Source organism: Diaphorina citri, unplaced genomic scaffold, assembly GCF_000475195.1.
Source record: "Diaphorina citri unplaced genomic scaffold, Diaci psyllid genome assembly version 1.1 scaffold476, whole genome shotgun sequence".
Taxonomy (NCBI): Eukaryota; Metazoa; Arthropoda; class Insecta; order Hemiptera; family Psyllidae; genus Diaphorina; species Diaphorina citri.
The window spans coordinates 166,964-172,963 of NW_007377911.1; positions in this window are offsets into that span (position 1 = coordinate 166,964).

A 6,000-nucleotide genomic window follows, 5' to 3' on the forward strand; every position below is an offset into this window, starting at 1 on the left:
ATGTCACTCAGGCTCATGTCTTGGTTGTATGTTTGAGTTGAACCTCAAATCACCTAATCACTGTTTCATCTGAACTATCCACTATCCTTTCAACTCATTATTTTATATGTATCACAATATTTCTGTTCTTTCATTAATCTTATAGTAGTCAAACTGCAAGTATGTATCTTACTATCAAGGCAGGGAACACCTCACATTGTAGGTACAAAAAAAAGTGCCTTGAAGCATTGTGTGAAAACAGTACCAAAGTTCTTGAAGAAAAAAGCAAAGGGGGGGGGGACTTTCATAATGAACTGTGCACTGAAGGGATAGTAAGATCTCAATCAGGAGTCATTCACCACCATCAAAATGAACTATGAAGAGACACTAAAAACTAGAGAAAACAAATGGACACTGGTATGGTAGGTATAACATAAAATAGTAATATAAAAGTGGAATTTATTATGATAAAATTAACGGAAAGGTTACACAAAAAAAGTATGGTTTATATTCACAGTGAGTGTAAAACAGTGACTTATCAGGTGGATAAAGTATACTTTAAAAAAAGAGGTTTGTAATTGAACACCTTCCTAACAGTTTACACCTGACAAGTTTCTGTTCTATTGAACAAATAACTTAATAGAATTATGTACAATACAATTTATATATATATAAAAAAGAGGTTGGTTATTGAACACCTTCCTAACAGTTTACACCTGACAAGTTTCTGTTCTATTGAACAAATAACTAAATAGAATTACGTAGGTACTTACTATGATACAATTTATTAAACAAACTCAGGTAAGGATAGGGATGGAGAGTACCTTTTTCTTACTTCTTAGTCTACTAATCTAAACCCGTCAGTATTCTAAACCAAGAAACAATGCAAGGAGGAAGTTAGGAAGGGGTATGGACCACATAATAATGTAGGTATCTACTTATGTCTAACATTTTCAAACACTAGAGTCCATTTTAATTGGAGTAGGATAAATTAAAACTATCTTTGAAATACTACCTCACCATAATATTATACCTACATATTACTGATTTAAGAGACTCAAAATCATCATATTAAAACCTAGAGAAGAAAATGCAATACACCTAGAGATCACAAAATTAGTTACTTATTATATTTCATTAGTGTTTGACAGTAAGGCTCTAGCTCTGATACAAATCAATCTACTCAATTGGCTTCTGCAATGAGATTCTCCCCATTACACATAGTTTTCTTTGAACCTCCGATAACTTTATAGGCAAACATTGCAGTGAATAAAGTAAAGACAATAATGAACAAAACACTAAATAGGCCTGAGCTATTCATGTACCATGTGTAGCTTGAAATGAAAATATGTGATAGCACAACACTAGCTACTAAAGTTCTGTTCTTGATTTCTACACCTCTGAAGAATACAATAGACCAGAATACATGAAGTAGAGAAAAACAACAAGTAAAAATAGATGTGGTGAAACCAAAGTACTGGGACTCTCCTTTGAGGCCCATTGTCCCTGGACCTGACACTTGATCTAAAACATTAAGCAATGAAAATGCTGCACTGATAGTACCATAGCCAAGCCCAGATACATAGGCCATAGCATAGGTGTTATCCATAGTATTCCTATCACTTACATACTGTAAGCCACCTCGAGATTTCTGTAATATCAAATACAAAATATACCTGAATGCTTCTTGACACAGGACGGATATAACAACACCAAATATAATGTTGCATTGGTAGCGTATGACAAACCACACAATGGAAGATAGCAGGAGGGATAGGAGCCAGGCAAAGGCACTTGCTACTAAGATAATTACTTTGACCGGATCTTGCATAATGGTTGTCAGGAACATAGCTATGACAGGGCCAAATGCTGTCATGGTGCAGCCCAAGAATTCCATGTATGTCATCTTGCTGGATGTATATTTCTGCTAGTTACTGCCTCAAGTATTGTAATTTTCTGCTTGTTCAGTGTTAAGCACTGTGTCTGTTGTTCTATGGGTCAATCCTATGAGTTACAGAAGTATGGAAGTTGTTGGAGCTTTCTACACTTGCCATTACTTTCACAACGCCAAATGTATCTACTGTGGATGCTTTGTGTCACAAATTAACAACTTATTTTATTATCTGTTATTAACAATATGTAACTTTGCCTGGTTTACTTGGAATCTTCTTATTAGTGTTTGCTTCACTAATCACTAGGTAGGAGTATGTTTTGTGACGTACGAAAGTTGTGTTGAGTAGTTTTCTTGAGAGTTTTCCGGGGAGCACACTACCAAATGTATCTACTGTGGATGCTTTGTGTCACAAATTGACAACTTATTTTATTATCTATTATTAACAATATGTAACTTTGCCTTCACTAATCACTAGGTAGGAGTATGTTTTGTGACGTACGAAAGTTGTGTTGAGTAGTTTTCTTGAGAGTTTTCCGGGGAGCACACTGCGAACTAGCTTTTGATGTTCAATAGATTATTGAAGCTCTGCGGATTTGATGAAAAACGCTCTCGCTTTTCCAGATTTTCTTTTACAAAATTTTTCAATTTCTTCTTTTTCTTTTCACAAAATCACAAACTTGACAAAAACTTCAAAAAAGCTCTAAATTTTGTAAACAAACTAGAGCGAGCCTAGCGGAGATTTCCACAACTGTAATACTTGGCACATTGCATAACTCCAACATTTGATACCAGGCGTTTTATAAATTTATTTTTGTCATCTTTTCTCTGTAGGTACCTACCCTACCCTAAGTCGGTGTCTGCAGGTAATTTATAAAATCACGTTGTGTTAAATTAATATAGGTAGGTATTGAAATCTCATAAATCATTGACTAAATTCACAGTCGCTAACTATGCATTTTTCCAAAGATTTTTCTTCCTAGGTGTATACCTACTTAGGTACCTATCAATCTACATCTAGGTACTTTGGTTATAGTTGCGTTAAAACTGTTGATAAGTTATAAGAGTTTTGCGAACATAAAGAAGTTCTTTCTGGATCTGAAACAAAGGCCTGGAAAGGTAAAGGTTAAGACTCTCGACAAATAACACGAAATTTAATGATGTGAGTTGAAAGGTGAAATCAATAAAATCGTTGATTTAGTAACTATCTACCTACCTACCTACCTACCTACTCAGTTAATTCAATTTCAATTTCTTCATTGTCTGAATCATCTTGCTGAACGAGTGAAGTTGAACTCGTCAATAAATTATGATTCATTGATCAATTAAAATAGGTACCTACCCATACGTAGGTAGGTTTTGATCAATAAACCTACCTGCATGAGTATCCAAGTTGGTAGGTACCTACTACCTAACTACATAGTATTCACTTCTTCTACATTATTCAACAATGAAAGTCTGTAGTAGGGTACCTAATAGACCTAACTAACTACATAGTCGTACACACCTAATATTATGTAGGTACCTACCTTGGTAGGTAGAGGTACCTACACACTTGCCCAGATTGTCACCTTTCATGATACCAAACACGCGATATAGGAGAAAGCCAGTCGTTCCGAAAAAGAACCTTATCTGCTTATGATAAAGTTCACCTCAGCCGGGAATCGAACCCGCGACCTAGCGCTTACAAAGCAGAATAGTTATAAACTTTTCATTTCATCGGAATGAAAAGTTCCGATCCCCATCCGTGGCACAAGCTCCGCTTATACGGATGGGTAGGTATACCATTTATAAGAAAAATGTACCTATGTTCTGAGTTTTTTGTCGATCAAATATAAATGAAAACTTGTTGAAAAAAAAAAACGTCTCGAAAGATCAAATGTATCAAGTCTTGGGTAGAATATTTTAACCAAGTATCTGTGTATGTATTTACCTACCTATGTTTCAATCTTCCAATCTTTCAATATATCCACAGTCCTGGGCAGGATATTTTTACTATTCCAATCTTTCAATATATCCACAGTCCTGGGCAGAATATTTTAACTATAGGCATCACTACCATCAGTTTAAGATCGATCCGAGCAGAGAGAACTCGAAATTCAAGATCGTGTGCAGATCTCTGCAGACTTGTAAACCCGGAGACCCACATTCCTAATCAGAAATTTACCTGCAGGGCGGCTCTGGCTGTAGCACAGGTACCTCGGTTGTAGTCTTGTAGACTGTAGCTTCGTTCTTACTGAAAGTCGCGAAGGTAGCCAGATAGTGGTCCGAACTCAGTGGATGGTAAAGTGGAAGTCCGGTTGTAGTTTTTAACTACTATTTCTGTAGTTTCGATTTTTATTTCTGAATAGTTTCATTATTGTAAAAAAAAAAATATAATATAGTTCTGCTCCCTTCTTCGTTTGTTCTTGTTTGTGCTGAGCAGTAAGACTACGGGTAGAAGGTACGAGTATGGTCTTACGGATTCTATATCTTGCAGAGTCCTTGTTTTATTATACCCCTATTCGGCCCCATAACCTGTGCCCTATATCACCAAAGTATGGAAAAGTATTTACAATTCCATATTTTGATTTAATTCGTTCAAATTCAGAATTCTGCTTTTCCATTGGCTATTACACTTGTAAGATACTTTTCCATACTTTGGTGATATGAGGCACTGAATGTGTTGTATCACACCCTGTAGACAAATTTTAATGCCACTAACATAACATCTCTCGCATGCAAATTGCGTCCAATCTGTCTTGGAGGTAGCCAGATAGTGGTCCGAACTCAGTGGATGGTAAAGTGGAAGTTCGGTTGTAGTGTTTAACTATTCCTAAATAGTTTACCGGATTTTTATTTCTAAATAGTTTCATTATAAAAAAAAAAAAAAAACAATTTATAACCGATGAAAGAGACTTTATTGAAACTGCTGACAAAAAGGGACTTTCCAGTCCTACGTTGGCAATCTAAATAAAGTAGGAGGTAGGCAATTTTATTGTAATAGTTCTGCTCCCTTCTTCGTTTGTTTCTTCGTTTGTTCTTGTTTGTGCTGAGGAGTAGGTCTACGGGTAGAAGGTATGGTCTTACGGATTCTATATCTTGCAGAGTCCTTGTTTTATTGTACCCCTATTCGGCCCCGTAACCTGAATGTGTTGTATCACACCCTGTAGACAAATTTTAATGCCACTAACATAACATCTCTCGCATGCAAATTGCGTCCAATCTGTCTTGGTTCCACTTTCAATTTCCTTGACCAAAAACCTGCTAATGCGTTGGTAAATATGTGTTGGCAATCATGATGACTGGCACAAGTTCTAATCCTGGTCTAGTCTGCTGTCTGGTCCTTATGTGAAATATTTGGTCTGTCACAGGTGATCTCGTAATCCTATCTATGGTGCAGTAGGATTGGTTCGGTTCAGTCACCAATACAGACCCGTTCCCACTTGGGAGTTTCCCACGATTTTTTTCCGAATGTCATGTAGGCAATGCAATTTAAATGAGACTGTTCCCACTGCACACGAAACAATTTTTCCCAAACAGCATGTGGGAACGACGGGCCTCACCTAGACTTTTTTCGGAACATATCTGACCCGCGTTCCAAAACTCTACTACAGTTTAGAAATATCTTCAAAAGTAGGCTTGCCAAATATCCAAAATGTCGATTCGGGACGCGAATCCACGAACATAATTGCCAAATCCGCGAACATAATCGCAAAATCCGGTTCCAATCTTTCAATATACCTATCCACAGTCCTGGGCAGAATATATCTTTCAATAATTATATCCACAGTCCTGGGCAGGATATTTTTACTATAGGCATCACTACCATCAGTTTAAGATCGATCCGAGCAGAGAGAACTCGAAATTCAAGATCGTGTGCAGATCTCTGCAGACTTGTAAACCCGGAGACCCACATTCCTAATCAGAAATTTACCTGCAGGGCGGCTCTGGCTGTAGCACAGGTACCTCGGTTGTAGTCTTGTAGACTGTAGCTTCGTTCTTACTGAAAGTCGCGGAGGTAGCCAGATAGTGGTCCGAACTCAGTGGATGGTAAAGTGGAAGTCCGGTTGTAGTTTTTAACTACTATTTCTGTAGTTTCGATTTTTATTTCTGAATAGTTTCATTATTGTAAAAAAAAAAATATAATA